The sequence below is a fragment of the Haemaphysalis longicornis genome, unplaced genomic scaffold (genome assembly GCF_048455015.1).
Source record: "Haemaphysalis longicornis isolate Haplotype H1 unplaced genomic scaffold, Haemaphysalis longicornis Haplotype H1 scaffold_6, whole genome shotgun sequence".
NCBI classification, from domain to species: domain Eukaryota; kingdom Metazoa; phylum Arthropoda; class Arachnida; order Ixodida; family Ixodidae; genus Haemaphysalis; species Haemaphysalis longicornis.
In genome coordinates this window covers 8,462,029-8,485,530 of record NW_027526407.1, presented here as the reverse complement: position 1 = coordinate 8,485,530, position 23,502 = coordinate 8,462,029, and positions in this window count along the sequence as shown.

The following is a 23,502-nucleotide window of genomic DNA, read 5'->3' as shown; positions in this document are numbered from 1 at the left end:
TGTAAAGATATAGTACTACTCAGATAATTATTTCAAAACAGAAGATTCCTTACCTTAGGGGAATTCTGGGCCCTTAATTTTATTCTTTTTTTCAAAGGCATTGTCAATTGATGACTTATAAAATCGGAATATTGCGTGAAGGCACCATGATAGTGGACTGAGTACTCAATCGAAAATATCTCCGGTAGTTTTATTATCAAAGAACGCACATTGCTTCTCCAGCAGCCAGAAGTAAAAGTTCTCAAGCTAAAGCGAACTACGAAACCTTCCCATTCTAGATGTCAGCTTTTCCTTCAGGGCATGATAAGTTGCTCAACCCTAAACGTTTGCGTTCGATAACAAAAGAAGGTACGTTCCGTAACCATCAGACGTTATTTCCAATCTCTGAAGCTAACGCATATTCAAGGCCACATTATAGCGTTTGAGTTTGACAGTTGGTACCCTATATTAGTTTTTTGTAAGGGCCGCGTCTGCTTTCAACCAGGCGCTGTGGCTCCATGTCGAAAATCTCTCATTTACGGTAGAGAGCAGACATATGCATGAATCCTCACTTGACAATCAACCCCTAGCAATCGGCGGAACAAGGGTACAGATCTGGCAGATAGTCTGACGCCGAAATGGAAGGAAACTTCGAGGTGCATCCAAACAAGGCTTAAGGGATCAGAAATAGACGTCGTTACTTATTCCGACGAAGAACGCGCCGCTATCGGCCCCGACATCCGGGAAGAATTAATGCGCCTTAACCTCACACACAATTTCTCGTTCTGCCAGACAAAATGAATGAGACGCCGTCACTTTGAAGCGGCAGCTGACAATGGAAGCCTCTATTTGGAGATGGAGGTTCTTGCGCGCGTTGATGTGCACCACTATGGAAGGATGTGAAAGCCTGCGGACAAAGAGATCGGGGCCAGCCAATCGCGAACTTTCGCCAGCAAGTTTGACAATCTAGGTAACGTGCAAAAGCCGGTTCTCCGATGAAGGCAGAGAGGCCGCGAGCTCTGCTTTTTCCAAAGTCTTGCATCATTTGTGCAAACCGGGCGAGCTCTGTTTACGGCATCCGTTAAAATATTGCGTTGTTTATTCCCGCTCCAACAGTTTCATTCCGCACTGACTACAGATACTCTCACAACTTAGAGGTCACCGGATGACCCATCAGTTAACTGGTGCATTTGCAGCAGTTCGCCAGAAAACACTTTAATGACTGTTTGGCCTGCCGAAATGTTAATGAAGGCCCACAGAAAAGGGCAGTGGAAGGTGAGGTTCGGGGCAAATCTATCTCAACCCCAATTTAGGCAGCGTATAGGCAAGACTGATTTCGATTACCCTGAAAAGTTCATACGATACCGGTATACAGTAAAAGCTCGTTAATTCGACACCCGTTAATTCGAAAATTTGGATAATTCGGACGGCGCTATTGGTCCCGGGCAAAGCGAATGTTAGTCTACGGGACCAAACCTTCGTTATTTCGTCAGAATTCGGTCCCGCACCGCTTAATTCGGACAAATGCTTACGGCTGCCGCTGCACAATGGATGAATGGAGATGACTTTATTGAGTAAATCCTGCAGTAGGTAAAGCCCGGATGACGGGCCGAGCTCAACGTGGCCATTCGTTGCATCCTCTTGGGCAGAAGTGTGGTAAATTAGAAGCACGGGAACTACTGGAGTGAAACAGAAACGTGAGAGGCATCGCCATCGTCATCAACCACGATTCTGACGAAGAGTCATGCGAGGAGGTGCAGCCGCGGCCTCATCGCAGCTCACGCGACGCCTCGGAGGCGCTTTTGATATTGGAAGTTTGCTTGAGCAGTTCCAACAGTTTTTGTGCTGTTGGCCACTTGGAAGAGTTAAGAACATTTATAATGTCAGCCGGAATCTGCGCGAAAAAGCAGATGACTATTACAAACTGCTTCAGCAAATAAAGGTATGTTTCTCCAACGTGATTTTATGTTGTTTTTCCTATTCCTTCATTAATTCGGCATTCGGATAATTCGGAGATTTTTCCCGGTCCCGTGAGATCCGAATTAACGAGCTTTTACTGTATACCCTTTTACTTTCCCAGTTTCCTCAGCAAAGAACAGCAGGGTGAGAAATAATTAAAACGCTGTGAAATTGCAGCCACGTGGGCTCGATCATGTCGGTGATCGGGCAGGAAAAACGTGATTTTTTAGGTGGGAGAGCTCAAAAGGGACACAGCTTGTTCATCAATAAAATGTTTCTCTTTGTGGAAAACGCCAAACGCCCTCGATATATTCACTCTAGTAATCGGCTCTATAGAAGTTGAGAACCGAGGAGAATAATTCGCATTGATTCCGTAGTAAACCCAGATGAAGCAACTGCAGGTTACTGGAAACAAATGGCACGGGGAGGAAGAAAAAATGAACAATCATGGGCGCTCAAGACCTAAAAAAATAAATGGTTCTTTTTCTTCTTCTTCTTCTTCTTCTTCTTCTTCTTCATCTTCTTCTTCTTCTTCTTCTTCTTCTTCTTCTTCTTCTTCTCCTTCTTCTGCTTCTTGCTTCTTCTTCATCTGATATATATTTCTAAGAACCCAGTTTTCCCCTTCTACTAGTTTTGATTTGTTCTAGGTTGTGCCGGCATTGTTTGTTTTGGACTGCCAAATATCGTAGCCATTATTGTCGTTGTTTTTATTTTTTATTTTGAAACTGTAAATATGACGGAATGAGCGAAAAAAGCAACTCTCAGTTCGAACGGGGTTGAGAAAGAGATAGAGAACCACTTTCTCTCATGGCGTTTCTCTCAACGATTTCTGGATTCTTGACAAGGTGACGGAGGCTTAAACGGCGTTGTTTTCTTAAAGAATGCGTTGTAACAGTTGAGCTCTTCAAGCTGCTGTGGTACTGTGACACAAGCCTCGGAGGTAGAAACAAACTTCTTACTGGTAACACGCGCTGTGGGTTGGCAGAAAAATATAAACCACCCTCAAATCATTCCTCGAAAAACATGGGTGTAGTTGAGTTGTTGTTGCAATTAAGTTAAATTGTTCCCATTAGAAACTTTCTATCAGTTCTTGCGCGACTATATTTGCTGAGACCAAGCGAAGTGTTCAACTTCATAAAACTTATAAGCAGAGGTTATCAGGTGAATAAACGAATATTGGCCATGCTTTGTTCCGTCCATTAGTAAACGGTTGATACTGCAAATTACACAAAGAAAACTATGTATGGTGAATAGAACGGGTCAAATGGAGCTAACAAGTTAAAACCAACCTATTGGAAACAGCAAATGTAAAAAAATCATGTGTCTTGAATCAAGATGAGCGCGTTCAGAGCCAACCAGGCGTCGGAAATGAGCAGAAAGAGAACAGTAGACAAACGCCAAAACCTTTTTTTTCTTTAACCGTTCCAACATATACAGGGAGGTACTGGTGCAGACCATTACAAAAGCAGCGCCACGCTCGCACAAACTCTGCAAGCTTACGTGACGCTCCATGACTGATTTTTGCATTGTGTAAGATGCTTATGTCCTATTTGGACGGCTTCCCTCTACCGGCACACTGGCAAATCCTATCGGCTACCACAAGTTTGCACCGTGGCCGCATCTCTCGTCAAACGCCGGTCACTCACAATTTTGTGGTTACTTCCTTTCATCACCTATCAGCGTTTGCCTAAAATAACTCAGCGGTGTCCCACAGTTGCCCAACAGGTGGATCTTCAGCGGCTTAATGTGGGTCCGGGGGGATAGAGAACCAACCGATTGCCAATAACTAGCGAAATTATAAGCAACCGATGAGCAGGACCATCACTCGTCCACCAAAACGCATTAGCATGTACTTCCTGGATAATATTGGAGACATACGGACAGGAAAAGAATATCCAAGAGTTTTGCTGGCCAAAGCGACACTGCGGTCACTAAAACTCGAACCAATTTACCAGCGCTTGTTTGAGTAGTAAAGCCTATGTTTACACCTTTTCAATTCTACATTACTTTGATGAAAATATTGCTGTGTGTCGGCACGACAACGGCCGCGCCATTGCCGTCTGCGTTTGCTTCTCGTTACAATATTAACGGGAGTAAAACGCGCAACTGTCAATACATGAAATAAATCGCAGCGCCTATGAAAATCTTTATAATTTATAGAGAAAAAAAATGGCAATTTTGCGCTTTGAACATGTGCTAGCGAGAGTTGTCTGAACAGTATAATCCATAGAGAAACAATATATTTTGCGCCCCGATAGCTGCAGGCTGTTTCAGTGGTGGTTATAAAAATTGCGCAGCCTCTGTACGTTACTTTTCATGAAATGCCTTTCTAGAAATTAAACACAGCACTACTTCAACAGAGTTCTCAGAAATATTTTCCTTCGATCTTATGATCCGCCTATTGTCACAAACACTCTCATTTAGGTTTTCACCGCATTAAACCCGCACACCAGCCGCAAGAATTTCACAGCGCACAAATTACAAAAATTACATAGCTAGAAAGTCAGGTTTCTTTACACTCCCAGCGATCTCCTAACAACAAAACATTGTGGTCCTTTCTATTATTTCGAGATAGGGGAGGGGAAACAATTCATATACGATTATTGGAGTGAAAACAATAGATTTTTGCAATGCTGAATTTTTTTTTTCCAAATACCGGTTGTATCAGGACCACGCAAACTCTGTTTTTATTGATTGCCTTAAGAGATTTCGCTCTATCCGTCATTTAAATATCCCTTGCTAGGAAAGACTGTTAACAAATCTATAGTTCAAAGGAGCTTCTTGCAAGGTCTTCATTAGTTTATTTATCGTTATTCACCAACTGGAAAAATTATCCTGGGTATTTTATATTTTTCCTCCTTGGCTTAATACCAATCTACTGTTTCATCCACTTCAAGCAAATACGAGCCCTGTTACGAAGGGTATTAAAAATGTGCGAATAACCATGCCTGAAGCGGCGATCTGCACGGTAGGGAAGTCATGGCAACGCTAATTACAATTGATTAACGATTAGAGACCCGCCTAAAGAACAGCCTATAGAAGCCGCTGTCAGCCCCCTGTCTGGGTATACGAAAGTTTGGGAGAGCAGTCAGAAAGACAAAAATGCTAAGATATCTGCTGCACGCATTCTTAGAAAAAGAATAACATTTTTCTTCACACAGGATCGATGTTCAAATTTTTATTTCGCCGTACGCATCGCTCAAAACTTTTGAGGGGCTGCCCTCCTTTGGGGAAACATGCCTTCCAGATGTTGCCGTACTCTCCTACGAGAAAGGCTCCAAAGGCGAGTGACTTGTTTTTACTTTTTTCACTACAACAGAGGAAACCCTTTTGCTGAAAAAAGGTAGCAGAAAATGACAAGCATTTTTAAACATTCATCTTTGAAATGTGTGGCAAGCTATTGATTAAAATGGTAGCTAAACATCATTTCCGCCGCTGTACTATTCGGGAGTGCAAAACGAAAGCTTAAAAACAGCAGTGAAATATATTATAGTTAGGTAAACCACACGCCCCCAAAATATCGCTTAGTTCGGTTTGTTTATAACGTACGCTTCAGACAATTGTGTTAATTTTTTTATGCCAAATAGCAGTTGAGTACAAAGATGATGGAAAAGAACCTCCACGAAAAGTATGAGTAAAAAAGATTCCTCTTTCTGTTTAACCCTTTCAGCCCTGGCGTCGTCATTTGACGACACAATACATAATATCCTCTAGCGCCTAACCAACGAAACCAAAACTGCTGGTTTTAAGGCTGAGGGTTGTTCAAGTATACCTCTTGCGATAGACACCACTATTGTTGAGATTTCGCGAGGCTGGACGATATGAAAAAGACGAAGCTTCAGTGGACACAGGATATGACGACCGTGCAGGTAAGGAAACAGAAATTCCGGTTCGTCAAAATGTTTATAAATCCGTAAATACTTGGATTACCAGCTTGATATTTTTTCTTTAAGATCAGGGTGTCATGGGGTTTCCGTCAAAAAGAAAAAAAACTTTTTTTACAAAAAAGAAAAATTTTAATTGCCTAATGACCTAATTAATTAACGTGCCTGCAAATTAATAAATACTTGCACTATTGGCGTAATTTTTTATTTCTGTGATTCTGATGTCCAAAGCTGTAAGAAAAAATGCGTAAAAACAATTTGCGCTTGAAATAAAAAATCCAGGGCTGAAAGGGTTAAAATTTATCCGACATTAGAATATCACATCCAATTTTTTTTGCAATGTGTTTGCGCGCCTTATAAGCCATCGCATATGTGAATGTCGTCACTCCGTTATCCGGTTAAAAACTGTCACTGAGCATACAGCATACTACGACTACAATTTGCATGTCTGTTGAAAACGTGTAAACCTCACACGGCGTCCATTTTTTCCCATTTGGCGTTCAATTTTGTCATGCGGCATATTACGTTTCCCAAATAGAAGGCATACATTCGAAATGGACAATACTCCCTGGCATGCTACTCAACCTGTGCTCACTTGTGTCTTTGTAATTTTGTTTTGAGTTCAAAAGTAGATTGTGTTTAATATAACATTATTCATTGAAACAAAAATAGCGCTTTAAAGACAACTTGAAGTACAAAAAGAATAAAAATCCCGGCCTTCTCCAGTACCGTGAAATCATGGGAGGGGCGAAACATGCAGCCTACAAGTGTATTCTTGGCGCCTTGGCGTTTTTGGCAACGTCGATGAAACCCTTGCGAAGTAGAAGTATACAGCTTTGCTGTTAAAGACGCTTATCTTTGAAGCGCGATGCTCTGTAGCGCGACGCGTAAACGAGGGTCACGGTGTATGTTTATTACGCATTACGAAGCGCTCCACCGCGTAGCGTAAACGAGTGTCACCCTGTGTTTTAGTAGGCGTTACGTTCTAGCGCTAGGCGTAAACGAGTTTCCCGTTGCTTTAGTAATGTGGCTACACGAGACGATTACGATGACTAAGACGACGACTGAAAGAGACGCCAAAAACCCCAGCCCCTAAGGGGCTTTGCCACTAAAAGTAAAGTAGAGGCGACAAGAGGGTATCAATGTTATAGAGCACCGGCTTTGAAAATGTTGTATGGCGAACAGAACGGCGAAACACTAAACACATTTGGGCAAACCTCAAGCAGTAAGGAGAAGAATGAATACACGTGTAAAAGAGCAGGATTTGCAGTCCTTTGATAATGCGCCCTTAGTCCACAAAGGCTTGGGTTTGGCCTACCCGCTTCACCTCGTCGAACGCAAATTCTATTCCGCGACGTGTGAGCTCGCCGGTTGAAACTTCAGCTGCTCGCGGGGAAACTTCAGCACCAGGAAACAGGCAGTTTTGAAATTTTCTGAGAAAGCTGCGAAGTGCCGAAAATACAGCATTGAAGGCCTGAATGTCCTTCCAAATCAAAGCGGAATCTGACATATATGAGGAAATACCACCCAAATTTATACTACAGTCAGGGGACTTTATTTTGAAGTAAAGGTATCTCTGCCCGGCCATACAGGGCGTTATATTTTACAGGGATGTTGAAAAGACAAAAGCATGGAGTGACAAATTCTAGTCCACCGCATAATAGTACTATATAGCTGCAGCTGCCCAATATAGAAAATAGATTATGTGTATAATCGATTTCAAATAGGTTTGTGGGGCAAGTATAGACATGCCTACAGAACGCTTAGTCTTCCACGCGCCTACGTTGCTGTACAATAATCAACTCAATACCCTTTTTTTATTTTACTTGAATTATTTTGAGCAAGGGTGTGTTCAAAGCACGGAACGCACAAATATTTTATACGTATCTTCACCGCAGCATTGGCGTGTACATAAAGTACTCCGGGCGTAAATGTGCTCAAATAGCTGCAATTATCGACCACACAAAGAGTCTGTTTTCTCGATTACAGAACAGGACGTTGGAACATAATCATTGGGGAATAAAAAGCTGACACTCATAAATATCTATAGCCGTGATGCCAAAGCTGATGTTTTCTGGGGGCGTAAAAAATCGTTCTTCTTTTGTTCAAATACTTTGTGTGGCGTCACAGTTCAAGTGCTTTCAAGCTTCTGCCGCCAGCCAGACGACTTATTGGCATTTTCCTCCGTAGCAACGTACCAACAATAAAATACACAGACCTTCTGGGGAATTGTTCCTAACTTATTGCAAACGGCCTATAATTCTGGGGCTCTTCGAAATGTAGTTCGTACAAATTCAGGCTTCCGCAGGAACATATGGCGTCTATCTGCAGAATAAGAAGGCATACGCTAGGGTTTAGTCTTTTCTGTTGACGGACGTTCGTAGATGTGTAATCTTAGCCAATTAAAATGAGGTGGCCGAATGTCAAATGATTGAAAACAGCTTTTCTACGTTATTTTGACCATTTGACATGTGCCTTGAGAAGTCTTAGATGAATTGCAGATACGAAAAGTTTCCTACATCATCACGCTTCTTTCGCATTTCTCTTTCAGCAGCTCCTGTATTAGGTATGTAGTGAACACAATTAAACCAAAAGAATATACTGGGAACTTGGAAATCTTCTAATATAGCGCAAACGAATACATGTGACTAATTCTTGCCATCAGATTGTGTTACATCTGCTGAACCTCGACAAAACTGCTCAACCAACATATCAAATTTTTAATGCAGTCTTTCACGAACGGAATTCCAGATATTCTTTACGGCTATACATATAGGCTCCTGACACTATATTACCACGCGTATGAGTGCATTGAGTGTTCCATCAAAGGTGATGTTTCGGGAAAGCTTCAGGAAAGAGTGTGAATCCCAAAGCTAAAAATGTTTCTGAAGTTGGTGTAATTCCCGCGCATATTTCGTGCATAAATGACAGCATTTTTATTGGGCTCCTATCAAACAGCAGAATAAAGCTATTAGGTTTTGCACTTGTTGTTTTAGTAGTGGTATTTGATGTTACTTGCGGCAGAATGTATCTTTCAGTTGCTTCTACTCGCTGTGGCGTGTTTACATATTGCTGTTTTAATGTTGTGGTGCACTACTCTAGCGGGTTTATATGAGTAAAGGTGCCCACAGGGGAAGAACCGTTGGTTGTACTATCATCTATTACACTGTGCGGTTCAGCTTTCCACATAAAGTATGCAAAAAATCTTCTTACCAACCTTTTTTCAAGAATTCGTGTCGTTTTAATGCTTGAAATCGCAAAATAGCGTCTGCGAGATGTGGAATAATGTGAAATGATGTGGAATTTTATCGGCCAATCCGGAAATACGCAGACTGCAAAAAACTCAATGTAGGAGGTTACGCCCATAGAGAGGCTGAAGCTTTTTATGCACGGAAACAAGAGAAAACACCTTTCTTTCTTACTGCGGTATAATATCTTGTCACTTTTGAAGGTAAAGCGGATTGTTTGAATTCTTTGTGGTATACAAGGCTGAGGATTTCCATACAAAATTTTTTACAAAGGTTGTACTCGCCCTAATGTGTGATTTAGAGACTGCATCTGCTCATTTCGGAAGTATCTCTTCAGCATGGTATTGCGAAAATAATATTTGGACCTTCCACACAGGGAACTCCTTCGAGAGCGTTTAGCTGACAGGTTAAGCCAACTGAACGCTGACAGCGAAATAAAAGCTGTGACAGCTTTTAATGAAATTGTTTGCTAACCATTTTGCGAGGCAGCCGAAACATACAGTAGCTCAGTAAAGGGAAGACCACTTAAGTTCTTTCTATTAACAAGTTTTATTCTGAAATGGAGTTGGTAGGACTAGTGCGTGATTTTCTTGCCTACATTCATGTGTGTTTACACCGTTTTGCAAGATGAATGTGCATCAACCATCGGAAATCGCTACGCTGCATGCCATTCTTCAAAAAACCAAGTTCCCGCTTACCTGATCACCGTTCACTGTTGCTTAAAACACAAAAGAACGTCATCTCAAACAGGCATCTTTTATTCAGCGTAAATGCTGCTTACTTATCGGGTGATTCCGCTTGAAGTTGTAAAGCTGTTAACGTTAGAGTTTGCTCAGAGAAACGTGGGCGGTTTTCAATTTGCTATCAAGGTAACAAATTATCCTGTGGTTAGTTCGCGTCTAGGGTCACACGAAAACAAGAAAATGTTTCGTCTATGCTAGCGTTACCATCAAAGCACTCCAAAAATAGAAATTTAAACTACGCGGCTCTATATAATCTTCCTATCACTTCCACTGGATCTCTTGTATTTTTGAGTGATGTTGCCTGCAGATTGGTTCAAACAAGTAACAATTAGGCACATGAATGAAGTAAATCAGCGAAACCAGATTTAAATTTTCCAACCATTTTGATGCCTAATATGATACCGTATATATAAACATAAAATTTTAGGTAAGCGTTTGCTTCGAATGCTTTTGGAGGATTTCAGCCTTCAACTGGGATAACAGAGAATGTCACGGTTTCTTTGGATCCAAGGCGATACAAAATAAAACGGGCATAGCGTTCACGTTAGCCTGGCCTGTAAAACATTCCTCACAAAATTGCAAAAGCAATCATAACTGGCCGAACTGCTTTGTCTCTTGGCCCCAATTTGCTGCTTTGCGCGGCTATATACTGAAAGCCGAGTTGAGAATAATAAAATTCAGAAGCATTTAGAAAGAGAAAGAGGCGCACCACAAATAATTAAAATATAAAGTAGCATTTGACTACCTATGTCGTGCCTAGAACATCACGATGCATATAGGTATAAGAAGATAGGTGTTTAAAACAGTTGTGCAGGTGAACATTTGTGGCACGGGTGTTTGTGGTACATGGTTCGTGCAAGGTTCGTACAAGGCATGTCGTACAAGATTCATCCCCGGTCTCCGGTGGACGATATTATAAAAAACACTGGACACTTTTCCAAACAACACATTCCTTTTAAATTCTTTACATAGTTTCTCAATGCACTTTTGTGCCATCTGTTTAAAAATATTCGAAATCCTTGACTGCTTTTGCATCTTTACAAAAAATAACTTTACTGAAAATTACCGCAACTGTTTTCTGGCATCGCCGTGCACATTCTGTTTTGAAAAATGTGTCGCCGCTCGTCCATATATTTAAAACCGGTTACAGACAAGGTTTTCGTTCCAATGTAAATGCACGTTTATATTTTGAGCATCCTGTAACGATGGTCGAGGAGAGATAAGGTGGGACACGTCCGAGCGTTTTCGTGCCGCCAACCTTACCTTCGGTCCCCGTTTATTTCTGGTTCGTGGCTCGCACTGCACTAGAGTCACGTGTCTAGCACTCACGCAAACTGCCTCAGCGCAGCGCCACTGCCCTTGGGGATTGTCCGTCCGTGGCAGCCGGCGATCGTACGCGCTCAGGCACCACCACATAGCCCCCTCCTATGGTGAGGAGTCCTTGTGGAGCAAGTGAAGGCAGGGCAGAGCGATGCGGAGGCACGTGTCCATAGTCACAGAAAGTTCCCTGGGCAGTCCGTGGTTACACCTGAGTGAGCACAAGGATCCCTTCATGCCGGTGCGAAAGGAGCGTACGGTGTACAGAAATAGCCTCAGGAGGCCTGCACGGGGAGTTCCGTAGCTGTCTCGGACGGTAACGACTTGCCTGCAGTGTAGGAGTCATTAAAAGTTCCACAGCAAGGTTGAACACCTGCGAAACAAAATATACTAGTCCGGACCCCTAGCTTGCTTAGGCGCCTATGGCACAGTCATCCCACATTCCGTAAGGGTATTGCCATGGCGGACTTCGTTAGCACGCGACTCCATCGACGGTAACAGAAGCAAATGGGCTTGCAGCTGCGTGCTATCAGTGCGGGTTGCGCTTTCATTGGGTGGGCGTCACGCTGACACCGCCACATGCAGAAGACGTGTTGATGCGCTTTAGCTCTGCGCGCCATTCGGTGTGCTTATTGTTTTGGTTTACAAGTCGTGATAGGCCTGCGCAGTGGTCTTGGCAACCCATCAGGTGTTTTGCGGCTTTATTCCGTGCAAAGATAGGCCGTACAGGTGGTTTAAAACGCTGGCTTGCTGGCTTGCGGAGTTGATGACGATGTGCACGAGACACGATGCTTGGTGGCTAATGGAGAGGCAGCTGCGGGCGTTCATCACCCGAAGTTGGTGCGCAGCGGTCCTGCTCATCGCTCGATAAGCCATCCAAGAGTGCTTGCCGTGGATTTTCTAGGTCTCGTGGCGCTTTAACGGTGGCCTTGAGTAACGGGTGCTGCGCGGTGCACGCAATATTTATTAAAATGCGACGTCTTATAGCAGCGCTGCATTGACGGTAGGCCTCGATGATGAGAGCGTAGTAACTCAGTGGAGAATCAGCCTCTTTGTATGGAACTTCAAGGCGTGGCCGAACACATTGCGTTGGGCGCCGAATTCGCGCCCGGGTATGCACCATGCCCTTGGTCGAAAGAAGTGGAATGTGGTTGCTTTAAAGGCGAGCCCGGTAATTCAGTGTGGTCATGGAAATTTGCTTGAAGCGCGTTCACCTCAGCACCAGAGTCAACAAAACCATGATGACCACTCGTTTTGTCTGTTAGGTCGAAAGAGCGACTGCCGCTGGCAGCGGAACCGGTCTTCGGCGCTCACGATCCCTCGTGTCATTTCCCGGCCAATCGCAAGGGCTGATGCAACGTTTTGCCTTTCCGCCGAAGTGATGGTGGTACCAGCAAGAGCAGTCAGGGTGTTACAATTGTTGGGGCGACGCGCCTTCATGGCGAGAAGCGTGTGGAGGTACGGGATGGCGACACCGACCACCTCGATAGTCGTTAGTTGGTTACGGGTAGTATGAAGCAGATGCAACCTTCTTCAAGTCTTGATAGCGCTCTCGTAGGGCGGCGAAGTCGACGGATGCTAGCGACGGCAAGGGTGCAGGAGGTGCCGTCGCGGTGGTATTAGGATATCGAGCGAATGCCACCGTTGAAGTAGGCGTATATAAAGCGGAGACTTCCAATATCTTGTCCGCCTGCGCAGCCAACTCGCACAACGGCAGTTCGGAAATTGTCGCGATAATATTCTGGACAGACGGGGAAAGACGTGGCAAAAAAATGTGCTTGAGCAAGCTGGAGTCTATTGAGGAAGCTGTGTCTCCATGCAGGCTTTGCCGCCCACGAAGCAGCTGCGATGGTCGACGGTTACCCAGCTCCTCAGCGGAAAAGGGCAACTGAAAAGGCTGGCGTTCCAAAAGGCTCGTTCGGCTCAAGATTGCCGCCTTCACCGCATCGTACGAGACCCACGATGGTGGCTTTGCGAGAATGTCGCGAACCTGAACCCCGACATCAATTGGCCATGACTGCTGTAAAGGATTGACGTTGGTCGCTTTCGATGTGATGTGGCTCACTCGGTAAATTGCCTCGGTTTGGAGGAACTGCAGATCAGTTTGCTGCGCGCTGAAAAGTGGCAAACAGAAATCGAGGGCGGACTTGCTGTGTGTAGCAAGCGGAGGGCGTAGAATTACCTCTAGAATTGAGAGGAGCGTCGACTCCGTCGGTTAGTATCCACTGCAATGTCTGGGTCATCAATGTCACAATAATCGAAGAGAGACGACGCCCGAAATGTTGCAACGCTTCCACACCGAGACCTCATACCGGCGCCCCTATTTATTTCTGGTTCGTCTCTCGCGACACATTAACGGCGCGCGGCCAGCACTTACGCACGGTGGCTCAGCCCCATGCTCAGCACGATCGCTCTCAGGGGTTGTCCGCCGGATGCAGACAGCGATTGTACACGCTGGGGCACCACCGCACCCCCACCTGCGCTAATACCACTAATACCACTGTCCTAGCGAAAAGCGGAGCGATTGCGTTCAAGCTCGAACATGTTTATCTTAATTTAAATGATCCACTGACTTCAGGGAACTTTGTTTTATGTGTAACCCCTACAAAATGTTTCAAAGTAGAAAAAAACATGACGATTACTGTACTGCCTAATGCGAAATATTTGTGCAGCGCTAACTCCAGTCTCCTCGGTGGCGGCGCATATCTGTGGCCTCTCAGGAACTGATCGTGTGTTAAGCGAACGCACATCGGCGCGCGCAACTATCCCGTTATCTTTTACCGCTTCGCTGCCGCTGAGCAATCGTATTAGAACACTCGGCGCATATGTCACGGGGTTCGCGTGAGCCACAAACGGAGCGGCTAGCGAAAGTGTTAGGGGAGCACTGCACGGTGGAGACGCATAGGGAAATTGTGAGGGGGAGGAATTGAGACACTGACACGTGGCGGTGCTCTGGGAGGCGACGCTTTGGCAGCTCGTCTATCCTCTCCCACACGCTTTCGCAGATGCTGCTCCACCGTGTTTCTTGTGCCTGAGTGCCTCCCTCGCTAGCTCGGTACCGCGGGCGCAGCCGCCGCCGCAAAACCCTTGTGCCGGCACCAAAGTTCTGCGCACTAAAAAACGCGCAAGAGCCTGCGGCGCGGCTATGACATCTGGCCGGTGACAGCTACACTGCGCTCTCAGGAAAAAGAGCGGAAGGGCTTTGTGAACAAAGAGAACGTTTACTGTCCGGAAAAGCTGTTCAGATACAGTTAAAATGCAAGCGCACTTTTTTTAGTGCAAGCGGCTCATGCAAGCGCACTTTTTTTAAGAGGCCGAAAAGTCAGCCTGCTATCCAGCTGTAAAGCCCTAAATCACTTTAAACCGATACGGGGTAAGATCTTTTGGCGTTCACAAAATGTTTGCGCATCAAACTGGGTTGCAGAACTTCCTGCTGCAAATGTATAAAGTGCAGAAACAAGTAAGATGTCTTTTACTCTATGTAAAGCAATGGACACTCTCCATGCCTCCATTCCTACCTAACCATTCAAACGTTGTTGAGATGGTGTTTATGGTTCCTTAGCCCCTAAACAAAAGTATTCGGTGTCAGCGGAAAGTGAACGGTAGCGACAATATAACGATGATTTTTTTCTAGACTGCCTTGAAGTTTCTTATTCGCACCTGTGTAAACAAGAGGAAAAAGGATGAACAAAACTTTGTTCGCCTTTGTTTTCATTGGGAGGCTCATATTTCTTGGGGGGCTCGAAAAAAACATACAAACTTTTTCTTTTGAAAACTATCCTTCCGTGAGTTACCCCAAAGGTATTTGTAATATTTTTCCCAATTTTCTTCTCAAGAACAGCGTGCACGGTAGCGCTGGCATACGGGCTCTGGCGAAGATAGATAAATAAGTTTGGCTCGCTGCAAGTCGTTCAAAACCGACATTTTCAAAGTTTGGCCCGCGCTAATGCACGGGTATTAGATTTCTTAGCTATGTTTTTGGTTTGCCTTCTGCTGATTTACCCTTGAGTTACCTGCCCGAAAGCACGAAAGGAAATGAAGAAATCGTATTAAAATTTTCACGCGTGAGGGTTCTATTCAGGTACCCGACTTCGTAAGGGCACTGTGTTTTGCGAAGCTGGTTTTCAATGCGGCAAACTTTTTAAAAAGTTGACACAAAGAATGTAAGCCAGCTCCCTTCACTGTGCAATTTTCACGCTTTACAACTCTTGATCGTTCAGTTTTGATTTATTTGGATTTGCACTGGTTTGAAAACCTCCCAAACATGACATCTAACAATGCGCACAACGAAATTTGCGACACATTGTGCTCTCCAAGTAACCGAATTGGACGCAAGTATTTCTCTCTGGAATAAGGTGGTAAACAGGAGTGTGAAATGTCGGTACTCTTTGCAGGCTGAACAAAGCGGATAACGGCATATGCTCATTGCCGCGAATTAGCCGGGGTTGAATAGCAGCCGTTACAATAGCCGCACTTATGTTTTTTGTGATCGACTGGTTATGATGCATAAAAACAGCACTGATGATTTCTGCTACGCTTTACTCTTACTCCTTTATTATTTTGAAATAAACAGGTCATCATTCAGGCGAAGATGGCCATTCACTAAATACCCACGCTTACGCTAAAAGCAAATCCTTCAATATTTCATGGTTTCAATTGTATCGCAATAAATGTGATTGAAAATATCTTTGTTCACAAATTTCGTCTTCGTAAGCGGTTACATGAAAAAGTACCAACCGTGGTACCTCAGTGATTACTGTGTAATGCGGCGTCTACTCTCAAGCAAATAACTATAGTTGGGCATGTTTGTATTTTCCCATCCAAGTGCGTTGTCTCCTGTGACGTATAAAGGTTTTTTGTTGCTATTTGCTACCCATGTCCCATTACATACCCCACGTATGTACGGTTGCGATGTTTGCCTTGGTAGAACCGTCACATACTTCCTGATAAGGTAGTACCTTCTCATATACATACAATTTTTTATGGATTGTGACTTTCGAAATTTTTCGATGCGTGAACTAGGCTGAGAGTCGTTGGACTGTTCAACTTTTGCTGAAAAGGCTGAAGCGACATTGTGTTCGGGACGCACAAGTATTTATGTCTGCGTGGTATGGCGCTGCAACCACTTTGCTCGTCACTCCTTTTGCAAAGCGCAATCCTGGCGAATTTTATGTTCTGGATTGAAACACCACTCCAAGGAGGATGTGCTTTTGGAATGCTACTTGCAACTGAAATAATTCCTGCAGCTACTTTTGTGTAATTGTAAATACGAAATCTCCAGAGTTACCGAGAGAAGTGGTACTTTTCACATAGTGTAATTTCAATATTAACGCCCCTACTTTTCATTTCGACATACATTTCAAAAAAGGATTCAAAGATTTTAGTTTGTGCTTTTGTTACTTTCTTATATTTTACGATAGACAGCTTCTTTGAAATAATTAAACGTAACATCCCACAACTGTTAAACCGAAACAAATATTAAATTATTAGATCAGCTGTTTATATATCAAGCATTTCGTTGTGTTTCTATCAAAACGTAAAATTTGTAAACCGCGTTTTTTACATATTTTTTGCCCTCTTGGATAAGTGTGCTTATAAGTAAGACGTGTGGAGTACGGGAAAAACACTTCCAGTGCATGCTCGATTTTAGGGGCGAAGCTCCTCTTGCTCTTGCCCTGTCCCTTCTCTCGTTGCTGCTGTACACGGCAACACGCTGATGATTGTGGCGGGATGCCACTAGCGATTGGCCAAGCAAAGATTGGCCGAAGAGATCAAAATTTTCAACGCGTTCGTTGCTACCCAACAAGGAGGAGCGGAAGAAGAATAGGTTGTCGTTCGTCGCCTGCGAGCTCGGACACGTACCGGGGGTACGCGACACAAGACGCTCTTCAGAAGGCGACGGCCAAGGTGGCCAAAATGTCACACACTGAATTTGCCAACTTACCCATGAAGATTCTCATCGTCCAAAACAAGCGCTACATAATCACCACAAACATCGACGTCGTCGACGGGCTTGTCAATATAGCGGAGGAAAGTCTCAAGCTTTGCGAGCGACGAGTGGTGGTCTTGACGCGGCGGCGCCCGGTTTCAATCACACGACTCTCCGGCCGCGATGGGAGGTACGTGGCAAAATTCCCACCGCGCTAGAAACCGAGACACGAGCATGGCTATGAACGCGCCTTATGTCCTTCACTAATTCAGATGGTGATAGCCGTCAAGAAGACCTATAACAATGTTTCACGGTTTCACCGATAAGCATTTCAGCTTCGCCCCTCTCATCATCATTCACTTCGTGGAGATGGCAGGATTTTTTTGCTGTAAATTTTTAAAACCATGAATAACTGTTATTTGTTGGTCCTGCAATTTTTTCTTGTAAAAATGAATTATACATTTTATTTCGAGCATGTTATTCAATTAAACTAACATGTTAGGCTTCTGTGTTGTGCGAGATGCCACTTCGGGCTTCTTGGTCTCGTCACAAGCCTCTAGCGGCTTCAATGCTGTTAAACATATAAAGAAAAAAGAGGTAGCATGGCAGCTGCCTCCTACTGTCACCATTATCGTAGGGTTCCATCCGCCAGTAAAAAGAATGACCCACGTCCCGCGGTCCCCGCCTCGGTTCTTCAACGAAATGTTCCCGTGACCAGGATAGAAGGACTACACATTTGAAGAACAAAGTGTGCGGGCCGCTGTTAACGATGACGTGAGTGACATGGCTGCAATGGGACTGAACTGTTACCGCTGACCCCGAGCCACAGGTGGACGTGACTACCCACGGATCAACTGAAAGCTCACCAAGAAACTAACAATCAGGCTCCCTCACCAACGCTACCGAACGGACGCCTTGCGGGGACCAACGGAAAAAAAGTCTTCCTTTTCTCGCCTACCAGAACTCTTCTCGGCGACCTACAGAAATTATAACGACGCTGAGCATCGACATGGAGGCCCTGTGTGAACGAAGAAACCTAATCCGGAACGACGCCACCACACTGATCAACGACATAATAACACGGATGAATGCCGAGGCACCATCAATCGGTAAGATAAAATTCCTCAAGAAACGCCTGATGGAAAATATGCAATAATAAAGAAACTGGACACTGAAATTGAATAGCTTGTCGAACTGGATGATATAAAAAAGAATATGAAGCCGCCTATGAATTCTAACATCTTATCCTGTTGATCAAATTTAGAATGGAGCGATTGTTCCGGGAATTAGAAACGTATTCTACCAATGACACTGTAAAAATAGCCCCTAAGGAAGAGGACGGTACCGAAACCAACGAATCGGCTTTGCACAGCGCTCACCTTTTAAAGAGAAACAGTGACTTACGATGCCTTGGAAAGCAGCTCACCAGGAATAAAGACTCACTTAACCAGCTGCTCTCTTACAAGGAATTATCACACCAACCGACGCAGTAGGGGCGGCAACTTCTAATTTTGTTTCAGACGATTTCACTCACAAAAATAAACTTTTTCTAAACGCTGGTCGACCACTCTTGCAATGTCGTAGACACTCGAGTCTCGGCCCTTGGTTTAAAAAAGAAGGTCCCCTTTACCCCGAGTAGACCGATTGGCGCTGGCTAGCACCCCCAAGCACAGGAAACAAAAATACCTTAACATAAATACCCCATAAAGTGGAGGGGAAAATCTGTCCGCCGGTAGCGTAGTGGACGTTGCACCAAACCGGTGTTCTGGAGGTCATGGGTTTGGCTCCCACCTGGCAGGCATTTTTCCCCACTTTCTTTCCAAATTCTTTATCTGTTTCAATTATACATGCTTTCAGAGGTATTCTTGATCGCCAACTCTTATTTTTGTCCTATATATATATGTATATCAGAATGGGAACTGACGGGCTCGTTTTATCAAGACAGAAATAACGGTTGGCACTCAAGAAAACCTTGGAAAGCAAAGTTGAGAATGTGGTAGGTCATTGAAACAGATAATGAATTTGGAAATACACAAAGAAAGTGGAGGAAAATGCCCGCTGGGTTGGGTCCGAACACACGACCTCCAGAATACGCGTCTGGTGCGATGACCACTACGCTTCTGGCGGGGCTATTTTCCCCTCTACATTCTGGGGTCTTTACGTAAGGCATTTTTGTTTCTTCGCTTTTACATGAGCGGAAAACAAGAATAAAAGCATATCCCTGCTCTGGCTGTTAGAAGAAACCGTGGATGAAAAACAAAGATCAGCTCTCTAGAAGGTTTGAGTCGACCATTCAAGTTCAGGTATGTCCACCTTTCACCACATTTTGCCGTCATCGCTAACAAATGCCACTGCTTGGCCCACGAATTTCTCCACCACCCGGACTTTCCAAGCGACAAAGAACGCACGTCAGCGGCCATGATACAAACTACAGCCGGTTGAAGCACCAATGCTGTACTGCAAACGGATTTCCTACTACATCTGTTTCGCCTAGATGAGCGTAGCGTTGCGGTATTCATTATTAAAGCAAAGTCTTTTTTGAGAAGACTGATTGCATTCTTTCAAAAACTAAAGCATTTTCTCTTAGACCGGGTTAGAGACAAAAAGTTGTGATAACATCTCTGTACACACGGCGTGCGTTTGAAACCATGCTTTCATTGTGTCAATGCGGATAATTAAATATAGCGAAAAAGGAACGGTTATAGGTAAGACAATACACCTATCGATCATTAAGAAGTACAGTAGTAGACCTTTATCTCATATTCTGCGTGTCTGTATAGATTTAGATCTTTCGTAGATTCGTTTACTTCGCGGGGAAAAAACGTCCCTTGAGTCTGTTCTATATTTGCAATTTGAGCCTTTCAAGGTGTGATGCTCGATTGCAAGTACTTTCAGCACACTGAGGACTCATTTTTAGCGTTAGCCCTTCTCTCAATTTGCTTTAGTAACGGAGGGTAAATTTTAGGAGCACCAACAACGAATCATCTGCCGATGACGCCATTCCCAAATCGACTACAAGCCAGCGGCACTAGTTTAAAGCAGCTAGCTGCGTGAAACCTCGAAACGCCAGTGGCATGCGCTACGCCACACATCTGCAGTGCCGCGGAAGAACCATCGATGCAGTGAAACGGAGTTCCGGCCCGCCTTTAGAGGCGGTGTTGGGTGCTCAATGAAAAAATAATTTTCTTGTTTAAAGCAAAAAGTACAACAATTATTCCTAAATAGCTGCCCTTTGTACACCCTTTCACATAAACCCAAGTCTGTATTTGGTATACACCGCCAAACAGATCGATAAGCGCCCGAACACGATCAAGTTTGCAAATTTTTCAAAGTTTGTGTATTTACCGGACTTAAACTACCGGCAGCCCGGATCCCGTATTTTTTCTCCCCCCCCCCCTTCCCTCCCTCCCCCCACAAAGTCAACAATGTAAACGGGGTTTTCAGCTGCATTGTCTCTGGAAACGTTTTACCGCCTGTAAAAATGTGTAAAAATTGCTCAGAAACGTCTTTTTCTTTGCAGCAAAAGCAATTTTCAAACTCACTAGCACCTGTGAATTCGTTGTAGCAATGAAGGGTGCTTCTATTTCTATTACTCTGCTCTGTGTATTAACTTGTCTTCGCCATTTTTTTCTCGCAACCACCATTTTATGATAAAAGCGATTTTTGAATTTTTAAAAGAGACCGAAAAAAAATTCCGCCAAAAGATCGACCACCCGAACGAATAGTGTAGAAGAGTGAAAAAACGCGAGTTATTAGTCTGTAAGAATAGATGCTGAAACGAACACTATGGGATGTTTCGCGTGGGATGAACTAAGGATTTCTTTTGACCTCCGAAGGGCACCAGATTCGAAAGCCAAGGCTATGTGTGAATATGCCTTGTATGTAGTGCTATATAATTTCTAAATAGGGAAGATTTGGAAGAAACAAGCAAATATTCGAATGGCCGCGAGCAAATGTATCTCCCAAACTCTTTAGTCTGTCACGTTCCTTAAAGGCACCATCCAAAAAATCAAGGTTTCATGAATATCGTCGTCGTAACATTTACTCTAATATGTACGGTTCATCGCGGAAAAAAGGACAGCGACAGAAATGACGGCCCACAAGAGCTCCTTTAAGTTTGTGCTTTTCTGCCGCGTTGCTCCTTTTTTTGCTGAACCGTACATAATCAAATACCAACTACGCCAGTGAATCACATAATAAATCATATTTCACCGCTTACCTACAGCTATAGAGGCAATGATCTGGAGGAATATACAAACAGCATATTGTAAATACTATTTTAAATACAGCAAACAGCGTATTGTAGATACAAAAACCATTACTCCGCTATGTACAACCCCACTGCTGTAAACTAGCTGAACATTATGGCATGTCCCGGATTTTTGATTAAGGGTAGATACTCCGCCGGAGGAGTGACCACATTGATCTCTAAAATGTTTGATCCGGGAGTTACTGCTGAATAAAATTGGTATATTAGTAATTAAAATGTGTTCTGTGGTTGCCAGACTCGACAGTTATTCGTTAAAGATTTTATTTACATTGTCCAGATTTGAAATTAGCCCCTGCACTTCTATTGAGGTATTGTTTGAACTGCGATAGTGAAAAAAAAAACAATGTATTGTGTGTAAGTAAGCGCGAAAGGAACAACGACAAACGAAATGGACGGGACTCGGCGCTACTATCGCTGTAGCCAGACACGAACATCAGCTAAAAAGAGAAATCATCCAGTGCTACAAGACAGTTTCTTTGAAATACAAATGTCTTAGCACAGCTTCTATAACACTGACAAAGAAACAACTGCCGTTCTTATCTAATCATTCGATTTTACTTTGCAAAAGGCCTTTGTAACGCGGGTGTTCGAACTGTTATCCTTCACTTTTTTTGCATTTGCTTCTGCACCTCCCCCTTTCCTTCTTTTTTTCATTCGCTGTGTATCTTCCCCTATAAAATCGGACATCACAGTGAAAATAAACGAGTTCATAGTAGGGCCGTGACCCGTCCACTTTGTTGGTCCTTGTTTCTTTTGTCCTGGCGTACACGGTGAATGACCAACTCGTGCACAAAACCAGTCTTAAGATTGTATGGGGCTGTATTGTGGTAGTGCTCATTTACCTTATTCCATTTATTTTTCGCTTAGTTACCAGTGAGAGAGAATTTTTTGACGTACGCTGACACTCGCCCACCCTCTTGTGCTTTAAGGCACGCTGAGACTGATTTATTTTAGGTCGATTTTATCCAGATACCTCTGTTTTTAAACACGTTTTACTGTTAAACCCAATTCAAGATTTATTTTTAAATATACGAACGTCATTATTTTTTTGTTCCATACTTACATTTTCTTCAAGTAAGCTACAGGTTTGTTTTGCGCTTCGTAGTGCGGGCAAATGCACACGTGGACACATGGCCACAGTTTGTTTGCAGCAACTGGTTAAACCGAGTGACGGAAACGTATGTTTTTGATTTTGAATGTCCCAAGAAAGTTCTATTTTAAAAACGTCATCAAGAGCACAATATTTCGTGTGCTGTAGCTGTGGTTTGCTAACACATTCAGATTCCATTGAAATACCCACAGATTTCATAGTGCAACACGGCCGGGTAGTAACCTCTGAATATCGTAAACGTTTTCTAATTTATTCCGGCTGTGCTGACCAAACACGTCCGTATCGCTTAACGAAGCGAAACCTATACGCAAGATTTACCTCGTAAAGGTTTTCAAATCTAGCTTGTGTTCACGTTTGCAACACTACCTTGCAGCTTACTACGTATTTGCTGATGGTGAATATTCAATTCCTAAAATGAGCTTATTCCGGAACTTCTATATATAGGTTCGTTTTATTTTCAGGTTTAACGGATTTTAGTCATTTCGGCCAAGGGGTTCGGTAAAGGTTTTCTGTTGCTTCGCTCAAATAGGAATAAACATTTACTTTTGGCTCTGCTTTTTCTTAAGACGTGTAACAGCCACGTGCTAAAAGGCGTGGCTTGTGATTGTGTTCTGACTGCCAATTACTAATACCCATCTCTGGAAATTGCAACTGCACACCATCCATGGGAATTCCGGAGATGCGGGATACAGCGACCAGCTATGTTGTACGAAAGCTACGCGTCGCAACATTTTTTAGGTGGGACAAACTAAATAAATAGTGGTGACACTGACACTCGAGGGCCGCGCGTCTTGAGCTAGTGGCGCTAATGTTAACTAAAGGACTATAGAAAGAACGAGTTTAGCATAACCCGTGCAATAGAAAGAAAGGCTACCGCAGTCCTATTGAATGATAGTTTTAGTTGGAATCGTGGCTAAAACATAATGTATAAGAGTGTACTGTGGCAGTGTCGATTTACCTCAGTCTGTGTAACTTTGGCGCAGTGACTAGTGGAAAAGGTTTTTTCTCGACGTATAGTCACGTTGTTTCGCTTGTTCGAGCTGTTGTGACCGTCAAACAGAA